This window comes from Anolis carolinensis, chromosome 2 (genome assembly GCF_035594765.1).
Source record: "Anolis carolinensis isolate JA03-04 chromosome 2, rAnoCar3.1.pri, whole genome shotgun sequence".
NCBI classification, from domain to species: domain Eukaryota; kingdom Metazoa; phylum Chordata; class Lepidosauria; order Squamata; family Dactyloidae; genus Anolis; species Anolis carolinensis.
In genome coordinates this window covers 239,004,417-239,028,754 of record NC_085842.1, presented here as the reverse complement: position 1 = coordinate 239,028,754, position 24,338 = coordinate 239,004,417, and the positions used below count along the sequence as shown (strand labels likewise).

Sequence of the window (24,338 nt, the reverse complement as noted above, 5' to 3'; positions counted from 1 at the left end):
AACATGAAATCAGTCTCTTTCAGGTGTACTTTGTTCTTTCTCCTCACATTGATTAGCCCAAGTATATTTCTCTGTAGAGCTGACCTTTTCAAAAAATGCTGAGTGCTTAAGAGATAGAGGCCAAATTAGGAAGCAAGATGACTGTTGTCAGTCAAGAACTGGACATATGCTCGCTAGGCTGGAACTTTCCCTTTCTCCCTTTCTTCTGTCTTCCCACAGCTAGTGAATCACTCAATACCTTACATGATTGAAGCTGACCATTTGGTGGGCTGTCTTCATTCTGCTTTAACCTGGCATCTCTCTCTTCCTCCTTCTCAGTGCTCTACTACTTATTTGCCCTCTTCCTTCTGTCAAGAATATGCAAGATATTTGCAAAATCTTCCTGAAGAGAAATTTTTAGCTCTGAGAAAGAGGACATGTCTCCAAAAAGGAGTACATATGGTAACTCTACCTATTTCAAAGGAGTCTGAAGTCATTGGGGTTGGGATAAATTCACTACACCTCTTATAATGAGAATGGGGCTTTAGCTCCCTATCTATTGCTGACTCCAAACACTTTAACTACTGTACCACATTAGCCAATATTACCAATTTAAGAATTAAAGTACCCTTTGTGTAAGAACTTAAGACCAACCTCAGTACAACTGTGCATGCAAATTCCTAAAGAAGTCTGCACAAAGGGACTATGCCAACAGAAAGAATGGAATTTTAAGTAATTGGCAAAATCATTGCTAAAATATATATCATTATGCAGTGTAATAATCACAGGATTGATTGTTGGGGCACATTCACTGATGTAATGCCTATGATTATAATGCGGAGCGGGGAGAATCTAATGTGAGTACTAACTAAGGCAAACAATAAACCAAACATTCAAACATGTTATTAAAATACACAGATTCCTCAGCAAGAGAACAGTTCTTAATTGCCGGTATCTATGGCGCTTTAGTTCCCCTCAACCCCCCCGCTGCCCTTGAACTCCTTAGAGGCTTTAGACCATTCAAAGAGGAAAATCGTGCATTAATGAATGTCTTAATGAAACCACCATGGTTATAATCCCAAACTTACATCGGTTCAATGCTGAGTTTCTGTCTTGCTATACAATCATTGACATTAATAGCTCCACTACATGGTTGTAACCCTGAGCAAATGATTAGGTTTCAGAACTTCAGGCAAGATTACAGAGGTGGTTTACAACAGTTTAGCATTTCATAAATTAATGAAGGAATACTGATGACTATCATTTGGCTATAATAAATAAAACAGTTAATATGTTGTTGAAGACTTTCATGGCTGGAATCACTGGGTTGCTGAGAGTTTTCCAGGCTATATGGCCATGTTCCAGAAGCATTCTCTCCTGACCTTTCACCCACATCTGTGACAGGCATCCTCAGAGATTGTGAAGTCTGTTGGAAACTAGGCAAGTGGGGTTTATATATCTGTGGATGTCCAGAGTGGGAGAAAGAATTCTTGTCTGCCTGAGGCAAGTGTGATGGTTACAATTTTTTGTGTGTGTCAGGAGCGACTTGATTAACTGCAAGTTGCTTCTGGTGTGGGAGAATTGGCTATCAGCAAGGACATTGCCCAGGGGATGCCCGGATGTTTTGATGTTTTACCATCCTTGTGGGAGGCTTCTCTCATGTTCCCGCATAGGGAGCTGGAGCTCACAGAGTGAGCTCATTCGTGCTCTCCTTGGATTTGAACTGGCAACCTTCAGGTCAGCAACCAACCTTCAAGTCAGCAGTCCTCCTGGCACAAGGCTTTAACCCATTGTGCCACCGGGGGCTCCATAGATGTGGGTGAAATGTCAGGAGAGAATGCTTCTGGAACATGGCCATACAGCCCAGAAAACTCACAGCAACCGAAACAGTTAATAGTCATCATAAGTATTTTAGGTGGCAGACCCATATTTGTGTAGAAAGTAAAAACCACAGAACACAACTGAATTAACTTTTGAGCATAAATATACAGAATTAAACTATTGGGTTCTGGATTTAACCATCTTATAGACCCTCATGCCCCCATGTGTGTTATTTCAGTTACTTCAAAATGTGGCAAATCGGCATAGTTATGTTCTGAGGTTCACAGTTATTTTGCTGAGTGATCAATAGCTATCTATCGTATGGTCCCGGCTTTTGAATGCAACATTGCCAAGAGAGCATTAAAATGAGTTTTGAGGCTTAAATTGGTAGCATTGTAACAGCAGTTTTTAATCACAGTAATCAACATTAATGGTTAGCATGCCATTCCTTTTAAAAAACTTCACTGTAGCATTGAAGAAGGTTCTCCTACCACTGTGTAGGGACAGAAAGAATATTTAGAAAGTATTTTAAAAATGGTTAAACATGTGCTGGGAAACCCAGTTGAGGAAAATTCCAAACTGACAATAGCATTTGCTGTTTGAGGATTATTCTGCACAATATCTGGCATATGAATTTTTGAGTAGCAAAAGCCTTTTTTGTGCAGAAAATATTATGCTTTATTTTGCACAAAAAAGCTAAATATTATTATGCCTCGAACCATGAATAATCTTGAAAACTGCATTTATCTTAAGCCTTTTTGCTGAAAAAAGAAAATGGCAAAAAATACTAAAATACTTGTTTCCTTCAATAATGAAATTATTAGTTCTAACTTTTGTGGTCGATGCATGGCCTGCAAAAGCAGGGAGGGTACTCTTTGCCCAGCAGTCACAATTATAGTGTGCATCTTACATCTGAAACACAACCCGCAAAGATCTGCTTTTATGGAAAAGCTTATGCAATAGAAAGCTGTTGATGACATACCAGTGAACCTTTGTACTGTGAAAGTCATCACATTTCCAGGCATTTAGCTTTGCTTCCATTTGGTACAACATCATTACTAATCATTATAAAGTCTTTTGGTGCACTCTTAGGATGCCTTTTAACCTTTTTCATGAAAACGGCCCTTTTAACACCAAAAAGGCCATATGTCTTATCAAGGTCCAAATCATCAAAGAATTTGACTTTAGCTGAGGCCATCTCGGGCAGCAAGCTTTTAAAGCAGCTCATTCAAACAAAACCCTTGAATATATCTTTCTAAAAATAGCTGTGTACAGTGGACTTCCATTAAATTCTTAACTTTTTATTTTAGAAAAAAAATAACCTCACTTATTTTGTTTATTCTATTAACATATGACACAAACTGGAGGTTAATATCACCTTGAAAACACATTCTTCTGTATAAATTGTGATCTTTATGATATTCACACAACATTAAACTGAAGTTTGCTTACTGGTGGATAGTGCAGAGGTCCTGCATGTACAGTCAGTCAAGTTTGGATACTGCATTCTTAAAAGGCTGGTAGATTATACCCAGCAGTCACATTTACAATGTGGGGCATACATGACATCCACCCAAATACACACATACATGTACCCCCACAAATCAGAGGCTGGAATCTGTAGTGTGTGTATGTCAGATATCATTGGTGAGGGGCAAAAACTCACCAAAAATATCTAGACTTACCAACAATAAAAAAGCTCTTACGATGTCTACATATATGCACTTGCACACCTAAAGTGGGGTGCCAGAATACATATATGTGGATCATATGGGTACAAAAAGAGTTATATCATTCTGCCAAAACCTACATTGAAGTTTTAGAATATACATTCAAAATGTGTGGTGAAGATTTCCTAATCAATATGCTCAAGCTTGATAATCAGACTGCAGGCAAGTATGAATATGATTACCAAGTGCTAAGGATCATAATTTATATACTGCTTATGAGAGATTGGCTAAAGATTGTTTACAATCTGACTCTAAACATGGAAAAGCATGATTATTTCTTGCATCTCAACATCTTGATTGTACCATTGTGATACAGCCTAGATGCTTACAATTTAGTGGCCTGCATTCTCTATCACCTAGTTAGTAAAGTATACTTAACTAAGTAGGAGTATACAAGCAGTCCCCAAGTTCCAAACATCCGGCTTACAAATGACTCATTGTTAAGAATGGGGGTGAGACAACAGGAACTGCTATAATGCTGGCATTTAAGTTGGAACATATCTGAGTGACTTTGTCTGCAAAATCATGTGTGAAATTGCTACATCGAGTTGCCAGGTGGTCAGGAGTCTCCTCCTCCTCATGAGGATGGAGGAGCTCCCTGACCACCCTGAACAACTCAGCTGCTCTATTGGTTGCAGACGCAATATAGGCAGTCGAGAAAGCCTTCCTGGCTACCTTCAAAGCCGTGGAGTAGCCTTAAGTGAGGCTCTACCCATTGTTCGGTCAGACATACTCAATAGTTTTCTGCCAGGGGAACTCTAGTCTCCATCTCGCCCGTTTCATCTTCGCCAACTGCTCAGTGAACCAAGGGGCTGGGTTGACCCTACATGATGGAAGGGGATGTTCAGGGGCAATCCTGTTAACTGCCCTGGCCATCTTGGTGTTATAGAGGTCAACCAAGGCATCAACAGAATTGTCTACTGCCATGACAGATAAATCCCCAAGACACGTCAGGAATCCAACTGGATCCATAAGTCTTCTGGGGCAGACCATCTTAATCGGTCTCCTGGGGCGGACCATTTTAATCATTCTCCTAGGGTGGACCATCTTAACTCCAGCCAAATATATATGGCTGGAGTTACATTTTAAAATATAGCTGTTACACTTACCTACAAATTCAACTTAGAAATACATCTAAAGAATCTATCTTGTTCATAACTTAGGGACTGCCTGTAGTACTTTACCCCTGACATCTTGAGACATCCATGTAGGGTTGTACCATTTACATACAGCCTAAATGCATAAAATCAAGTGCCTATTCCTGGCCTAACCCCCTCTTAAGCCTGGTGAAAATGCCATTCAACCATACTCTGATTGCTGGCACAATGGATATTATTGTCCCCATGCAACCAATACTTGGTAAAACAGATTTAGGGCCTAGTTCTGATTGTGGCAATAGTGTCCAAATCATGTAGCAATCGTGAACAGGAAATTTAGCTTACTGTTTTGTATTCACAATTGCTATAATTTTGACACTATTTCCATAATGGGGACTGTCTTCCACATTATGAGACATTACCTGTATGGGGAGAAAAACATCAATTCTCTAGCAATCAGAGCATTGCTGAATAGCAGTCCCATCAGGCTAGGAAAGGACCCAGACCTATAGTTAACTATCTGTTAGTCTTTGAATTGTTTCATCTAGGCTGTTTACAAATGTTACAGCCCTTCAGAAGTAGAGTATACTTAACTAAGTAGTGAACACATGCCACCATTTTTAGATTGATTTGATATCAATTTTCTGGATAAAATCTGATAAATAGACCATAGCAGAATTTATTTATGGATTTATAGACACAGAACATATTGGCACCTTACAGTCCCAAATAAAAGTCTAGGGACAACTGGGTAGATGAACCAAATGGGCTGGATTGAAAAAATTGGTTGCAGGGATGAGGAATGTAGTAGAAGATCAGTAAAAAATAAGCTAAAAAGCAGTGTTTCAAAGTCCATTCTGGTTATGTTGTCTCATTTGTCTGGTATTATAAGATGACTGTAGAGACACAACCCGTGTTTCGTTACAGATGTCTGGCTGGTGCTTTTCAATTCACAAAAAGTGTACTTCTGTTAATGTGTGCCGAGCTATCTGATGTATTATTTGTACTGCCTTTTTGCCATTGATACCTATCTTTCAGACGGCTGTGTTTAAAAACCTCCCATTTGCTTTCACAGAATGATAAGTCAATAATTAGACATTGTAGATTTGTCAGGAAAACAGAAATGCCTCTTCTTTACTCCCTTTGTATCTTAGTGTGAATAGAATCCACTCTTCCCATGGTTAAGTATTTCTGATTTATCTGTTTCCTTGGCAAAATCTGAAGATTTAAATCTCTGCAAAAATAATAACAATGAAATGCATTACAGGCAGACTTAGCATTCCCCTGTGGCTGAGGAAGCTACCTCAGACACACACAGAGAATTCTTTTTTCTTTTCTTTTTTTTTTGCTGTGGTAAGAGGGAAAATGAGAAGCTTATTATATAACTGATGGTTTTTATATCCTTGTCAGCTTTCATGAGAATTCAATTTTGGAAATGACGTCATTATTGCTACAGTGAGGGTGAATACCTGCATAAAATATGATTCATTATTAGGATGGCAGAAAAATGGAAACACATTACTTATGGAGCACCACATCTAACTTACATATTTAACTATTATTTCAGCAACAGTAGATAAACATGTCCTGGAGTCTTTTTAAAAAAAACTGAATTATAGAACTCATTACTCATTGAAGACAGCAAACAAGAAGAAATAGTGCACTTCCATTGGTAAGACTGGATGCAGTTAGATCATGCCATCTGCATAAATGAACAACCTCATTAATTTAGCTAAGTAATCTTTTAAAAAAATGGAAATAGTAGTGTCATTTGAGGTATTAGTTGCCAACCTGTATTTTTAAGGTTTCTTTAATTTAAGGGTAGTTGTACCCCTAAACAAATATGTAACTATTTGTTAGTTTCACTAGTTCAGTATCGTTTGATTTCCACTGTCAATCAGGTCAACTACCTCTGGATATTTGGTTTTGGTATTTGTTTCTAACTTGAAACTGAAAAGTAAGATAAATATAGGAGTATGTTTTAGTTACATGCATTTTTAATATACAGGAGCCAGAAAGACATTCATATTTATAAGGGCAAAGCATAATGCCATGGCTTCTCTAGCAGATGCAAGATAAACACAACTTCTTCAGATAACATGGAGGTTATATGTTAGAAAGTTAGAAAAGAAATTATTCATTGATATTTCTCTTCTTTTGGACTCCACACTTAATGGCTAAACTTCATCTACAGGATGGCATTCACATAGAACAGAAAGATACCATACAGAATATGTGCAAAACAACCATGTGAAATTTATGCAGAACAAGTCCTGCAGTGTGAAGATTATTGTTAGGCCAAGATTTTACTTGGCAGGACTTTGTAACACCAATATGAATACACTTTATTTTTAACACTCTAAAATGTTTAATATTATTTCCATCCCCACAATTCACAGACATAATACAGTAGACCTGTACAAAAATCTCCTTCCTTATATCAAACACCTGGTAACAAGAAAGTTATGCAGATCAGCAATACAGACATCTCAACATTTTAAAATACAATGCATTTGTTGGATGCTGTCTAGGAGTTCAAATGAAGTGGATGTTTCTGATACACTACTCTGATAATTTGATTGAAAGGTGTGGTGTACATGTCCATAATAAGTCATAATTTATAATTTGTTATGATACATGGAAAAATTCTAAAAGCAGCTCACTATCTTCTTTCATTTATTTTTCCTTCCTTCTTTCACACATATAAGCCTATGGGCAAAATCCAGTGTTGGTCCTACTTAACTTTGATTTGTTTAAATGAATTTACCCATGTTATTCACAAATAAGGTCCTGTCATTTCAGTGGGTCTGTTCTAGTGAGGAAAACATAGGATTGGAACCTATATTTTGAACTAAATGGTATAGAGTATCTTCAGTATATAAGAAAGAAAGAAAAAAAAGAAATTCTTAACTTCTATTTATACATTGAATATTTCCACTCAATTGTCTATGTATGTAGCTCTGAGGTTTCATCCAGCCTTTGGAGAGGTTTAGTGGGGCACCCAATTTTTAAAAGAATCTGTCACCCACCCACCCCAATTCAGTTTAAAAAATCCGTTTTTCAGCCACCATACCCATACATTTTAAAGATTCAATTTTTTTCAGGGCATACTGTTTCTGGGAGCTTGTTCTCGTTGAAATAACTTCCCAAATGTCCTCCAATTAGACATGGGTCCAACATTTGTATCATCCATCTGATTTGTGCTTCCATTTCGTACTGTCCATTTCGATGGCATGGAATGGGAAGGCCCCCCTGTAATGAAAATAAACTCGATCCAAAAGGCAGGCGGGAGCGGGTACCAGTTCCAAGCCTGCTTTTTGGATTGATTGTCACATGCCTAGGCCCAAAGCGCCCGGGCTTGCAAGGCCCTGCACCCAACCACTGAATAAGGAGTGCTCCTTACTTGGTGGTCGGGTGCAGGGCCTTGTAGGCCCGGGTGCTTTGGGCCTACGCTTTGGTTTGCAGAGCAAGGACACAATGGGTCTTCAGCCCCAACCAGGGAGCTCTTCGACCCCAGATGGTGAGGCAAACCCCATTCTAAAGTGCGAGCTGGGAAGGGGAGCCTGTGTGGGGAGCCTGAGTGGGAAGCCCCCCCCCCCCAAATGGGCTGAAAGAAAATGGATTTTTCGGCACCAAAAAAGTGAAAACAAATATCTGCCCTCCAGATTTCGGGAGGCTCAGTAGAAATTGATCACAGCCTCCACCAAAAGCTGAGACATGAAATGGATTAAGGTTTACCCCGAATGCACAAGACTACCTCCAATTGACAGAGAGGTCACTGGGAGTGATGTAGTTGCATCCAGTCATCAAAACAACAGCCATAGCACCACTTCTGCAGTCTTTCCAAGCACTACAGAAGCCAAAATGCAAACACTAAAGCATTAATTCTGTAGCATACCAACATCTGATCAATATATTACATCATGGAAATACTTTCCTTCATTGCACATCAAATAGTTGAAGAGGTTTGTTTATTATATTATATGTACTTCAACAGGGTTATAGACAATGAGTTTTCTGTTTTAAACTGTACTGATGTCTAGCCAAAAGCTGAAAGGCGTCCCATGGTCCCATTCTAGTTAAAGAGATTGTGGCTAATAATCAAAGTTCTTTAGACCTTTATGAGCACTCTTTCATGGAGTTCATTGTTTCACCATTTCTACAGATAAGCCATTTTACTCTATCGGAATCTCTGTCTGTTCTTATTATGAAAGAAATGTACTCTAGCTGTAAAAGGCTGAAAGTGGGAAAATGCCTGCCTACCGTATTATCCTCAACTGGCAATTTTAAAAGTTAAAAACAGCTGGGATTCTAATATAACTATTTAACTGGCAATTTGAAAATCAATTTCATAGCATTGTTTAAGGTTTTAAACTTCAAAGATATTTCAAAGCATTTAGGCCTCTTTGGTAAACACAGCGGTATAACCTGTTTATATATTAGATTTGCTTCATGCCGTTCATTCTACATGTACTTGTGTGTGATAATTAAACTTTTGCATGCTGTTCCAACCATGCTAGGGAATTTTCTCCCCAGTTGAAGAGGTTTTGCCTACCCCATACTGTTTGCAAAGGGCTTGGACAATTGGCTTTGGGTAGTGTCCTAAATAGCTGGTCACTGGTGGGGAGTGGGGGAGTTATTCATATTCAGTGAACACCTACATCACCCATTTAAGTGGAAGAGTGTCTACTGGAACTGGCTCTTTAGGTCACACAACTAGGGAGATGGGAAAAGAGGATTTCTTTGGGGGAAATCCTGAGGCCTACAGGTTTAACGTTATGTCAAGGGACTTCGAAAGGAGGAAACTTCTGGTTATGTTTTCCAGATGTGAACTGAATGAAGAGTAATTGCCACTGGGGTTTCACCTCAAGGCTCAGATGCCACAGAGGTTTCCTACTATATCTCTTCCATGGAATTTTTTTGTAGGAGACTCTCTGCCTAATTGTTTCCCACACCAGATCACTTCCCCCTTTTATAGCATCCTTCAAAAATAAAACAATAATTTGATAACATGGCCCCATTTTATATCTCATTTCTGTGTTTAGCTCATTATTTCTCAGGTTGGTCATCAAATACCTGGAAGAACTTAGCTGTTGCTTCCTTCAATAGAAAACTGTAAAAAATCAAGAACTATGCTTCCTGATGCATATGATCCAAGCTCCTTGCTATAATGTCTTCTATTTATGTTTGTTCATAATACTTTCAGATGTGCTTCCTGCTCCTCACATACTGAACCTTTCTCACTCAGTGACCCTCTTCTTTCATCACTGAGGTTGTCTAGTTTGAGCATATAAAGTTTCCACATGGTTGGACAATGAATTTTGGCAGGTCCTCTAACATGAAAGAATGGACTTCAGAATATATGCATACTGTTGTTTCCATGAGTATTTCCCAGGCAGCCTCAAATCTGTCTCCTGCACATACATAAGATTCTTCTCTTAACATCCTTTCTGACTGAGTTCCATACTCTGAAAGTGTGTTTATCTGTTAGTTCAGAGATGTCTATTTTTTTTTACTTCTGTCTTGCTTGTAATTATAACTGGTCATCCTGTCTAGCTGAATGCCTCATTCTGTATCTTCTTTAGCCCTAGAATATGTTATCTAAGTCACAAGCAGAACTGCACCTATTTTGCCAATTATGAAGTTATGATATTGGCAGCTTTTCTATAACAATCTTAATGATCACTAATGTGGAACTCACCATTTTTTTCACTTAGAATGCACTTGTTCACTGAGCTACTGAATTTGCCTTTAACAATCTTGTTTGTGGGCACTCATAGTCAGCTAATCAGGTGTATATGTCAATTCATGTGCATCACTTTATGCTCACTGACGCTGAACTGCATTTGGAATTTTCCTCATATACTTGGTTTGGAGTTCTTAGATGTGCTGTTGTTTTTACTTTGTTATATGCAAATCTGGTCTATATACTGCTTAACCCTCACTCTAGATCACTAATTACCAAATGTAGAATACAGATACTTGTTGCAATCAAACAGCTTATAGAGGGCCACAAATTGTCCACCTCTAATTGAGTCTCTTTCTTCTTTCAAAACCATTGTCAGACCCAACCATCGCTGAGCCCTCACCTCCTAATGAAACTAACTAATGAATTTGTTTACTTCCATTTACTCTTCATTCTGCCTTTTGTTCTTTAGTACTAAGCACAGTCAGAACATTAAATCAAACAGTTGCCCCTGCAGATACTAGGGTTATCCAGAAAGTAGATTACGTTTTGGAATTTAAGATGAACAAAGTATAGGAGAAAACATTTACCATATGCAGTTGAAAGCCACACCCAAATACCACTTCTCAACATAGTCACCATTCAAATCTAGGCACTTATCATAGCGATGAATGAGCTTGGCAACTCCTTCCCCACCAAACTCTGTCGCTTGCGTCCTCAACACAGTGTTTTGGCGATGATGCGTGATCGGCTGGTTAAGGATGCAAGTGGCAGAGTTTTGTGGGGAAGGAGTTGCCAAGATCATTCATCGCTATGATAAGTGCCTAGATTTGAATGGCGACTATGTTGAGAAGTGGTATTTGAGTGTGGCTTTCAACTACATATGGTAAATGTTTTCTCCTATACTTTTTTCATTTTTAATTCCAAAACGTTATCTACTTTGTGGATAACCCTTGTATATTACCATTAGGCATGCTCTTAGGGCTTTACAGTCACAATGACAAGCTCCACTCCCTGAATGTCTGTACATCCCCTACATGTATTGACATGTTTTTCACAGGGTACACATAATGGCTAGTGCAAATAGACTTTATGCCAGGTGGTGCATGAGCTCCGTGTACCCAGGGATCTTTTGTATACCCAGATTTTGATCAGCAATATCAAAGCCGCATCCCCCACAAACACTGGTGTCACCCAAATTGGTTGTTACCTAATCAGTAGCTCATCACCCCCCCCCCCCCCCTCACTGGCAATATTTTTGAGTTTTATTTTTTGGCAAAATATGACAAACAAAGCTTATTTCTTGGAGCCAACAAAGTGTGTTACAGGACATTCCTGCCAGTCTACAAGTACAAGTATTGGTCCAGATATATCACAAAGAGAACATAAAAGCCAGAATCTATTATGCCACGTGTGGTTTCTTCCTACATCAGCTCAACAAACAGAGAAAGATTTTCATCTGTTCTATTTGCTGTTTGTCTCACAAACTGCATTTTGAAATTAAGCATTAAGCACATATATCTATTCTTCAGAAGCAAGAAAAAAGCAGATGTAAATTCTTACTTTGGTGTTCTTAGGTGTTGCTGTTGTGCAGACCTCTCACCTAAAAAAGGAGGGAGAAAGTAGAAAAAACTTTTTAGAAATTATATGACATTCCCATTTTCCTATTCTTGGAGTAAGTTGCTTGAGCAAAAATAATCAATGAAATTCCAACTGTTGAAATATAAAGTACTTGTCAGAATTATATTCTTAATATCACAGCAATAGGCATAGATCGGTACACTGTTCAGCTAATTGTGGGGAAAACCATCTTTTCATTCATTTCTTTTTCTTCATTTCTGAATTATACAGAATTGTGAGTGATGCTATTTATTTTTATATTTATTTAAAAAAAACTGTTGCATGAAAGCAAGCATAAAAGTAATTTCTTTAAATCTAGAAGTTTAATATTTTATTTTACTAGTGTGTGTGTGTGTGTGTGTGTGAGGGGGCATGTTGTTTGTGCAGTACTTTCTGTTTATTGGTGTTATAGGTTGATTACTAGATAAAAACATCTGGAAAAGTTGCTTTTACAAGTGCTTTTTTAAAAGATATAGTCACAGTTACTAGATCTTCAAATCATAATAAAGGCTCTGTACTTTGTTGACCCAGGAATGTGAAATACTTGCCTAGTTCCTTCCTAGCCTAGATTCACTAAAGTTTATTTCCCTACACCAGCCTTTCTCCAGATATAAGTCACCATATGTTGCCGGATGACAACTTCCATCTTTCCTACCCAACTTGAGCACTAGTCAAAGCTGGAAAGAGTTGTAGTCCCATACAATCCAGGAATCCAGTCTAGGGGCCTTTCCACACTGTGAAGTTATAGTGCTATGATTTCCACTTTAATAGTCACATTTCCATTGCATTGCATCCTAGCATTTGCATTTTAGGATAATCAAAACATAATAAAATACATTTTGATTAAAAAACCAACAATACAGATGTGTAAAAAAAGAAATGAGGTTATCCAATTCAGGATCAGTTGAAAGAAAGCACAGAATACAAATTATATATGATGCTGTCAGTTACAAGAGGTTATCTTTCTCTTAGAGCTTAGAACTCTCTGCCAGAAAGCTGTAGTGCCTCACCAAACTATAAACTGTATGCTTCCAAAAGATGCAGCCATGGTAGTCAAAATGGGATCATAGATTTAGAGTAGCCAAAGGTGTAAGGCCCCATCTACACTGCCATATAAAATCTAGATTATATGCTTTGAATTGGGTTATATGGCAGTGTAGACCAGGCGTGTGCAAACTTCGGCCCTCCAGGTGTTTTGGAACTCAGCTACCAGCTATTAGGAACTGTAGGAGTTGAAGTCCAAAACATCTGGATGGCCTAAGTTTGCTTATGCCTGGTATAGACTCATATAATCCAGTTCAAAGTAGATAATCTGGATTATATGATTTGATCATCTGGATTATATGGCAGTGTAGAAGGGGCCTAAGTGATTGAAGAGCAAGTTGTTGAAAAGCAGGGAAAGAGCAAGTTGTTGAAAAGCAGGGAAAACCAATGCCCTTACCTCTGACCAGAGCAGCAATGAATGACCTGACTTATCACCAGAGCATGATAGTGGTAAAAGAGATTAAATCAGTTACTACTCCCATCACAAGGATGGACTAAAGCACAAAATGTTTTTCTGGCAGGTACCTGTTAATGTAGAAGAGGTTTCCAGACAGCACTAAGAACTGTGCTTGATAACCATTTGCTCAATTTGTTTTGCTATGTTCATGATCATAACCATTACTAGATTATCATAGGTTTAAAAGATATATGATTATGGAGGATCCCGTTTCCTTGCTGCCTCTAGATTTCCTATCCATTTGTGAAGTTTTATGATTGAATAAAACACTGCTAGTGATCTGTTAACCATTTCTGTGGTAAGATTTTTTAAAATGCAACTCTCATATTTTATCTTGAGCTTCTTTAATCTTTTCCCCCTTTTTTGTTCTTTCTTTCTGGCCGAACTAAAATATGGCCGAACTAAAATATGCTTAAAGTGAAAAAAATGAAAAAGATACAAAATGCAACTGAGCAGTTCCCTTAATTACTCTGTGTCACAATCATAATAGGCATTCTTCCAAAGGTAGGCGTTAGCATGGTAGTGTGACTGCCTTCAGGAAAATTTGCATAGTAGACAATGAATCTTTGTACTATCATTTTGCTTGTAAAACCTGTCCATCTTTGTCACCATATAGAGCAGGAAGGACAAAAGAAAAGCTCACTCCCTACAGATTAAATGACAGAGGGGAAGTGCATTGGTATTCAATCTTGTTTGCCATGTAGATCATAGTAGAAGCCTACACATATCTGCTGAAGGAAGTCTGGTGGAATCTAGTGAGACTTTAGCATTCTGTACAGCACTATAACCAATCACACATGGCTGCAATCTCAACCAGAGCTACTTATATACACGTTCTGGTGATATAAAAGCTTCTGACACTACAGTCATGTACAAATATTATAGGAGAAGGAATTTAGTGATTTCCAAGTACTATTACTGCCAAGAGCTGTCTTAACAGGATGGGGTACAACTGCAAGAAGCCTAAACTCAGGCATATAATGAAAGGGCTGCAATGATGTGCGTGCGGTTAACAGGCAACCTCTGTTCTTTGGAATCCTCCTTGGCTGCATTCCACCCCATTGGCTGCACTTTCCAGTTCCTTGCACGGCTGCTGTGTACTTGCCAGGGACATGGCAAAGGCCACTGAAGAATCAGATCTCTCTTAAACACCTGGTTCAGGTTCCACGTCAAGCTCAAAGGTAAGAGCTGAAGTTATGAGGGTGAGGAGAGCCCATGGCTGCTCTTCTGTCATGGAAGCTTACATCTCCAAACTTAGCCTTGACTGACACATCATTTCCCCTGTGCACCCCAGTCTATTTTCTGGCTCACTAAGCTTATAAAACTCTGCATAAATTCTCCCTCTCAGTCTGTTCTGTAATCCTGTGAACACATTGTCTTCCTGTTCACTCCTTCAACCAGCAAGTGCCAGATGTTAGATCCTGGAAACAATTTTATTTACGTTCAGGACGGGAGTGCGTGTGTGTATGGGGGTGTTGAAGTTCAGAGAGCTGTGAAAACTGCAAGATGTTGTGGCTGGGCAGAAGTGTTTTGAGTGAAGCTGCCTGACTTAGGTAAGGGAAATTATTAGGTATTCTGTCAATCAAAATGCAGTCAAACTCCCTTCAGATCTGTTCACTGAGAAGAGATGAAACCAGTTATGCACACAGTCTGTAAAACTAATCCAGTTTTGATTGTTATGCTCATGCCTTAAAGGGGTCGTGCTGAGAACAGAAAACAGCAGAGTAAAAATAAAATTTATTTTTCTTAATGTATTCTACCATATTGCAACCAATATTATTCATTGGGTGTTTTCTCCTTTAAAGGTGAAAGAAGCAAATCCCAGTGCATACAACCTTTCAAGCTTTCCCCTCACAATTATTTTTATCTTCCTTTTCCCCCCAAGAGAAAATGAAATATATTTTTAACTATTGTAGCTGGTGGCTTTAAAAAGGCACATGCAAATTCACATTTCCAAAGAGATAAACACAGTAGTAGCTAATTAAAAATATTCACATATGCCCCAAATTGTCAAAGGAGTCATATAGATTCATGTGTGTTTTGGGTATTGATTCCCTTGCTCAGTCATAGAGATACATGCATTGCAAAGTACATTCAGGCATACAATACCCAATGAGATCCCCATTTAAGCTGAAAAAATGTATAGAAGTATGTGTTTTACTGTATATTTCAACTTGTGTCCTCAACCACCATGTGAACCCAGAACACAATACACCTTGACAAATCCTTGCAAAGGAGTCCCTGTTAGTTAACTTCTGGAATACTCAGTAGAGTTAAGAGTATGGGGTCAACTAAACGCCCTTCAAAAAGGAAGAGCAGAATCTTATGGTGATCTAAAGCATATTCAAGCTTCCAAGAGAACCAGTACTTCTTAATGTTTCATCTATGCAAAGTCCCCTATTAGGATAGGAAGTTAGGTTTGCCTTGGTGTTACCCATAGGTGGGAAAGGAGCTTATACTTTCTCACTATTTCTGAACCATAACTTCTTTAACTCCCTGGAGAGGCCAAGATGGTCCCATCCTTGTAAATCTTTCTGTTAATAGGTCAATTTTTTAAATCTGGTCAAGCTTTTAGAGATTGACTGGTGAGGAGTTTTAATGTTGTTCAGTGCTGTTTTAAAGGTTTGCACACAGTCTTTTAATGGTTTTTAATATTTTTAATAATTAAAGTTTTAATTGGATACATAGTTTAATTGCTTTTTGCACAATGCTTTTATTTACACTTTTATTAATTACTTTGTATAGTTTTAAAATATGTTGTTAGTCACCTTGAGCTCTGTTAAATGGGGAAAATACTGGATTTAAATGAATAATAAACACACAAAACACCAGTCAGAATTGGTTATGGAAATTGAAGGTCCTTCTACATACACTAAAAACCTGAGAGGAAGTGAGTTTCAGTCTTCACCCCTTACTTGAGAGGGGTGACTCAGGATGCCATCCAGCCCCCCTTCAGCCCTTCCATTTCAGCTGTAGTGTCTCAGAGATCTCCGAGTCGTGACCCCGTCGTCATTATGGATCAGACCAAAGAAGAGATGGGGTTTCTGCCATTTCCCCACGATTCTGTTCCCTTCCAGATGTCCCCTGTTGACAGTTTTAGCCCACAGTTAATTAAAAAGGGCCTTGACTCACAGCCTGGTTCTCCAGAGAACACTATGTTTGACCGCAAATTGTTTTGGGAAACATCTCGCACAGAGAAGCAGAATTTGAGGAGAAGCGCTAGATTAGCAGAGAAAGCAAGCGTTAATTGGGCCAGTTCCCTTGAGAGTTTCCCGGGAGGATTGCATCTGGCAAGTTGTTGACTTAGTTCACTTTCCCTTGGGAAAGAGTGTTCAAACACCTGGCTGGAAAGGAGAGCGAAGTCCCATAAAAGTTCTGGGCGCCAACTGTCCTTTGCGGTGTTCAACGTATCAGTTGAGGAATTCACATCGACTCTAGTTCTGCAGCGTGCTACTCTTGAGTAGACCGGTGTTGCATCTCGTCTCCCTGTCAAGTCCGGACAGCGTTTCAGCTTTACCACAACTAACTTTGCCTTGCCTTGCATCCTAGCCTCGGATTTGAGCCCTGGAACTCTTTGACAGATCTTGCCTTAATCCCCACTCAAACAGCCTAAAGGTTTGAGTGTGTTTTGGTTATTGGATTTAAAACTTTGAACTCTAATACTGGATATCTACTTTCACATTACTGGACTATATTTGACCTTTCCTGAAAGGTCTATTGCTGAACTATATGCTCTGCTTATTTTTAGTTGTCTCCTTTATTTCCTTAATAAAGATATTAGATTGTTTATTGGCCTTAGTGTCTGATTCCCAGTGCTCACGCTGCCCTGAGGTGTCACATCAGCTCCAAAACTTACCAGAGAGACCTGCTAGCAGCACAGACTTCTCTCGAAAATGACGTGTCTAGAGGGGGAGGGAGGAATTTTTCCCCATCTTTTGATTTTCTCATGCCAGGAGGATTGTAGAGAGAGGCTTGTTTTGGGGCCAAAATGGGGGGGGGGGAAATGGGGGGGGTTATAGAGCAGGGAGACTAAGATCCCACTCCTCTGGGCTTTTCAGACAAAGTGGGATGGCTGTGTGACCCCCAGGACTGCAGAAGCAGCCCCACAGGCCCAGCACCTCAACCAACCCGGGCCTTTCAGCAAGGCTAAGATCTGTTGAGGTGTTTACTTTGGATTAATCTGGGTTTACCGGAGGTGTCGTTTGGATGCCTCTGGTAAACCCATTAACTTTTTTTTAAAAAATGATTTTTTAGTTAAATGTAAGTAATTTGTAACATTGTCACAATTGCATATGTACAACAATATATTATTATTATTATTTACCTCATATAACAAATTCTGTTGATTACATTTTATCTTTTACAGTTCTATACATCTGTTACTTATACCTATCTATTTTCCCCCTCCCTCTTCCTCCCACCCTCATCCTTCTGGGAACAGATGTGACTCTATTCATTGATTTATATTATTTGCTTGATCATGAAGATTTTTTTTTGGTTCAGTTCCTTATATTTTTCTTTCCCTTTTGCTCTGGCTATAAGCTAGTTCCACTTCAACTCCCAGTTCTCCTTCGGATGACCATTCATATATTTTGTTCTTCTTTCTGTTATGTAGTCTTGGAGCATTTACTCTGATAAATATTCAAACCATTTTTAAAATTCCCATTATCCATCTTTCCATCCAAAGGCAACTGTTGTTTGGATAGCTGCTATCATATATTTTGCAATTTCAATCTGGTCTTTATTGGTCTTATCTAACCTTAAATTTGTTGGGTAAATAGTTGTTTTTAGTTTAATTCAATTGTTCATTTCAATTCATTACCCATCACAGGTTTTGGGCTTAGAAGGGCCCTGAACCTAGTGGGGACCACATTTGGAAGGCTTTGGGTTCTTCTTCTATGTCCTGAATATGTGAGTGAGGAAGCTCTTCACAAAACATTGTAGCTCTAAATCTGGGGACTTGAATTCTGTCTGATTATCCAGCATATGAAGCTCCCACTTAGGACCTTTCTTGCTACCTAGGATTGGTAGAAACAAGACCTCTTAGACTTCAGCCTCCATATAATTCCTATCATATAATCATGGGGTGGGAATGGAAGAGACTCTTAGAGCTTTGTAGTCAAGAAGGTGACAAAATGATAGCCCTGTCTAGCACAGCAGGAAAAAAACATCCTTCGTGTACCCTTCAATAAATATTGCAGCTCATCGAATGGCTTGTTTGAATGAATTTCCCAGACTGAGCACTGCTGCCACACTTCCGCATTGTCACTCCTGTCTTTCTATAGTCTATGTCTTGAACAAGGCTGATGTAAATGACAGCTCTACGAGTGACAAAGCCCTTGTTTTTTAGACACATGTATGTGTATGTACAAACACACACACACACATATACACAGAGCCGGCATTGCATCTAGTGTAGTATGCTCAAATACAATGGGATTTCTTCAGTGGGAACTCCTTTAAGATTGCATCCCAGGGTATTTGTTTTCAGAGATGTAATTAAAAGATGTGCCGGCACAGGGCAATTCTTTATCAAGCCGTGTGCATGAATAGTTTAGATGAGAAATGTAAATGAAAACTCTACAGGAATCCCCTTGTGAATAGAGGCTGGGGAATGTGTGTAGTGTTTTACTTCTTGGGCCATTATATGCCAGGCGTAAGTGCTGACCTAATTTTTGTTATTCCCAGAAATAATGTTCCCTTGGAGAGCAGCAAAGAAAGAGGGCATCCCATTTGGAATGTATTATGGGCCTATGAGGGCAAAAGCGAAAATGTGTAATATCTATTTTAGTTTTATTCCTTTGCCTCAGACTATCTGGAGATAAGTATGCTTTAGAAACAGCTCACAGATGCTCTCTCTGTTCATAAATACACTATTGTTACATATTTATAGCTAATGGTTCATCATTTTGATGGGTGTAATCGGATGTTGGCCATATTGGAAGGATTGCCGTACTCTGCTTTCAGAAATCTGGGCTCATATATTTGCTTGTTACTCTAATTAATGCAAAACCAGTACACTTATTGTGATATTTTCCCCACTATGTTTCAACGTTAATATATTTTTTACATTTCCAACTAAACTGAGAGAAAAAATACAGAGCAATGTTTAGAATGGTGGACTTGTATCAAGAAGACCCATGTTCCAATCTCTTCTTTAACATGGAATTTATCATGTGGTTTTAGATCACCAACACATCTGGAAAAGGCCTACCTTACTGGTCTTTTCCTTGCTGCTTGTGGTCTTTCATTCACATCTCTCACATTCTCTTTTTTCTCACCTCACTTCAAACACTTGCAATGCCTCCCAGTGTGGCACGTTGCATTGTCCCATTGCACCTCTCACCCACATTCCCCTCTTTTCCCTTCCTCTCATCACTCTTGTTTACTACCTAATCCTTCATCACCTTGCCTCAATGCTTACATTTCTTGCTTTTTGCTCGTTTTGTTCATCTCATTTCCCTTGTCTCCCATTCTCTCCTTCACTTCATCTTCCTAACTTTCACAGTGCACCCCTCTCCTACTTATTGTACGATATCACCTAAATCACTTGTTGTTCTTTCTCTCATACTGTCTCTCCTATCTTGCCTCACCTCACTCATGTTTGCAGTTCACTCTTCCCTTTCCTCTTGCACTCTGCTTCCTTAGTGCCTGAAAAGCATGGGCTGACTTGTTTCTTTCAGAACAAACCCAGAGGATTGCCTCCATACTTTACTCCATACCATGACCCCAACTAGTGCTAGATAATAATAAATAAATTCCTCTTGGAATCTGGGGTAGATGGTTATTCAAAGTGGCACTGAGTGGGATGTCTAGAATCTAGCTAAATCAGGGTATTGTGTGTCCATTGAGAATATATTTCTCCTCCGCTTCCTGCTCTTCTCCACCTATTTTTTAGCCTTGAACAAAAACTCCTGTTCCTTAGTCCTTCCCATCCATGGTCAGTCTGATCATTTCCTTTTATTTAATTCGGTTATTTAAATAAACTAGCGGTTCTATTTCCTGGCATCTTGGATTATGCAATGTCAGCAGTGTGGGCACCAAGGCAACATAATTTTCTCAGTACACTTTCATTTGAGGTCCAGTCATCTGGAAATATCTGAAGGCTTCTTCTACTTAGTCTATTTATTTTTTCTGCAGCATCCATGGCACCACTGAGGTAGACAGGAGTGCAGATATTTTAGAAAAATCCCAGTTGTCCTGCCACTGTTAATAGGACAGATTATTAGGAATGGGAAGAATTTAAGATATACTGTAATACTAGTTTTAAAATCTCCTTTCATATGCCATAGGTTATCTATTTATATTTAACAGAAACCTGTTTGAAAAACACTGTCAGCTAGCAAAATAATCTAGAGGTATATCAAACTATTTAGGGTCTTCAAAACTACATCAAATGAGGGAAATGATAAAATAAGAAGTACCCATAGCTTAATTCACAGGAAAACCAATATTATGTCAATGCATCAATCAGTTACATCCATCTGCTATGCATATCTGAACCTATTTTATGTTAGCAGAGTAAGGTCCTTAGACCAATTGAAATCCTTTGTTAGGGAGGTGTCTTTTTTTTGCAACTTCTTCTGATAGATCATACAGGTAAAATTTCACAGGAAAGAAATGTGAGGATGGGGGTTGAGTATCAGGTTGTCATTGGATAGTAGTTGTGATGCTTTATATTATCTTTGATATCAAGTATGTTTCTGAAAACTAAATAGAAGATAATTTTGAGACCAGAATAAGCAATAAAACTTCTGTGGCAACAATAACAAGATTTCCCTTTTAAGCTGTGCTTTGTATGTCCCTCAGCAATGTCTCTCAAAGGGCTTGTCTACACTAGTCCTAGATCCCATTTTCAACTAGACATTTCTCCTAGAAGGCCAGACAACTTCCAATAACTTCTCAGGGTAAAACTGGTTTACCTGAATTTATCCTGCATTAGGACAGGGGCCCTCAAACCTTTTAAGCAGAAAGTTGGTTCACAGTCCCCCGGGCTGTTGGGGGGACAGGACTATAGTTGAAAAAAAAATCATGAAATAACAATACAATATTTAAAATGAAGAGCAATTTTAACCAATATAAGCTTACTAGTATTTCAGTGGGAAGTGTGGGCCTGATTTTGACTGATGAGATAATCAATTTAATTAGGACTGCTGTTGTTGCTGTCTTGCAATTCATCACCTTTTCTTTGTGCTCCTAATGAAGCATTATCTCTTGGTGTCAGCAAAGGCATCTGGTGACAGGAACAACAGTCTAAGTAAAGATGACTGTCCATTGGTGTTGAACCACATTTGGCTTGACTGGATGGTTTGCTGTGGTTTAGGAGCAGAGCATCACAATGGAATGTGGGGCTGGTCTGAAGAAGCAATGCTGTGGACTGACCCCAGATTTCTTGACAATGTAGATGTTGCTTTAAGTCCCATACAGTTTTCAGCTTTTTGGGTAAAGGCTTTCAAGGACCAATGAGATAACATAGCAATTTAGAGATGCAAAACAATTTCCACTACTTTTAAATTTTTTAACAAAATTACCTGTCACAGACAGAATGTCACCAAATAAGGTTCAACACAGTTTATTAAAGTTACAGAACCAAAAATGCCCGTAAGAAACAAAGGGCTAGGCAAACACTTGCCTTCGATGTGAAAAGATACAAAAAGACTTTGCTGGAACTAAAAACGGTTCAAAAGATAAACTGGATTAAACAGGAGTTTAATCCGGGTTAAATCAAAAATGCTTACTTCAGCCTGGCACTTTAAACAAACAAAAGTTGATAAACAAAGATTCAATGAAACACAAATAACTGGCAGCAGATTCCTCTCTGCTACTCAAAAGCTACGATTGAGTAACTAAGTTGTTACTCCTCCGTGCAATGAGCGAACTCCGGGTCCAAACACATCAATCAGGGTAGCAGCGGTCAGCAGGGTCCCAATCCGGTCCAAGGTCGAAAGCCAGGTACAGACATCTTTAGTTCACCAGTTCCACCGATAGCCACAGAAGGGATAGTCCGAGGTCGAAGTCAGTCAGTCAGTCCAGCGTCAATCCAGAGTAGGCAATTAATGTCCGTCAAAAAGACGACAGAGGTCCAAGCTATCAAGATTAAACACAGGTTGCACAACAAAAGCCCACACAGTTCCTCCCGCCGTCTATGCCCAGTGTCCTTGGTAACTTACGTATTCAGCAAACGAATCACACCCGTCTTCAGGAATTTCCCCAACAAGAGCCCAAGCGTTCGTCCAGATTACCTTGCCCAACGCAATTAGCCATTGATTCTAAACCCCATTTTATGCCAGTTCATAACTCCTCATCACTATCAGCTGCTATCCTAATTCCAGGTGCCTCATCATCATCATCCTCATCAGAGCTAAAACACCTTTGACTACGCCCCACAGCATCCCCAGCTGTGGATCCCATTCCATCCCTCCAGCCCGTCCACGGGTCCGATCTTGCAACCTGCCAGTCGCCTCCCATGCTATCATTGCCGGTGACACCCAAATCCTCCCTCACACGAGTCCATTCCATGTCATCCTCCTCAGAGCTAACCATCTCTTCCTCCATTCTCTCGGTAAAACCCTCAAAGGAGTCTTCGTCTGTTGGTTCTGCAAATAAGTCTCGGAGCCGTTTCCTTTCGCGCTCCTCAAGAGAGTCTGACTCTTGAGGAGTCTTACGACCTCGTCTCCCAGTATCGGAGCCATAAGGCTCAACCATAACATTACCTATCACAACTTCCTGAAGCATGTTTTAGGAAATATTGCCTCAGAAAATAGTACCCTTGAGCGATTTGTTATATGTTAAGTGTGTAAAGTTAAAGTAAAGATTTCCCTTGATATTACGTCTAGTTGTGTCTGACTCTGGGGGGTAGTGCTCATCTCCATTTCTGAGCCGAAGAGTTGGCGTTGTCCGTAGATGCCTCCAAGGTTGTGTGTCTAGCATGACTGCATGGAGCGCAGTTAAGTGTGTACTTATGGAAAAGTTGTGTGGAAAATACATATTGATTTCCACACAGGAAGAAAAAACAAGCTATTATTTACTGCAGCAGATAAAAATGAGATATAAATGCAGAAGTCATTTGCAGAAACATAACTAAACAAAGAAATGTTCACATTCCCAGTGTAAACAACGCCCATGGTTCTTGTGGTTGTTACTTCACCCTCACTACTCTTTCAGATTTCCCCCCAAAAGGCAAAGGGAGTGTCACCTCCTGCAGGCATTTTCAATAGGTCATTCAGTTTATTTTTATATTATAGTTGTTCTGTTTTTGAGTTATTTTTGAAATGTATTCCTAACCTGTTTTTATAATTTCATATTGCCTATTCACAGACATGACTTTGCACCTGGATCTATGGTTTTATTAAGATTAAACTTTTAACATGTTTTCTCTCTATTTTAAAAGAGAATTGATTTCTTGTTTTCTCATCTCTTAGTTGCATGAGTTCGTGCCAATCCAAATCTAACTACCCTTCTTGCCTTTCTATGTTTTTTAGTTATATTCATTTTGTTGACTTAAATAACTGGAATATGCAGTCTGTAAGTGATAGTTTCTACATTTAAATGTTGCTCTTTTTCTAAGACAAAGAAGAGTATTAGGTAAGCACTTGCATTCTCCATATCCCTATTGGTTCCATTTTTTTTTTGCATGTTGTTGTGGGCACTGAGACAGTATATAGTTTGATATTTAAAATGAAAAGATTGCTTAAGGAGAAGCTTGCTGTACTGACTATTTTACAGGGGAGTTCTTGAAGAGTCAGTAATATATTTCATGTCAACCCAACTTGGAATGCCAGTGGATTGTAATAGGTTTCAGTATTTTATTTATTCACAATGAAAATATGACTTAAATTAGCCAGGTTCTGTCTCGGCTTGAGTTGATTAGTAAGATTTACACAAGGGCTGGAAAAGCAATTTTC

The 24,338-nt window shown here is 39.0% G+C and overlaps 1 protein-coding gene and 1 long non-coding RNA gene across 45 annotated transcripts in view; one reads left to right on the top strand and one right to left on the bottom strand.

Moving 5' to 3' along the window:
- Positions 1-24,338, bottom strand: part of ptprd (protein tyrosine phosphatase receptor type D) — a 1,517,053-nt gene that overhangs the window by 543,890 nt on the left and 948,825 nt on the right. For all 44 annotated transcript variants that reach the window (XM_062974169.1, XM_062974170.1, XM_062974173.1 and 41 more), the window contains exon 9: positions 11,877-11,916. The gene's annotated coding sequence lies outside the window, so the exon portion shown is untranslated. The remainder of the gene's footprint in view (positions 1-11,876; positions 11,917-24,338) is intronic.
- LOC134297148 (uncharacterized) overlaps positions 1-24,338 on the top strand; it is a 192,072-nt gene that overhangs the window by 12,338 nt on the left and 155,396 nt on the right. The window lies entirely within an intron of this gene.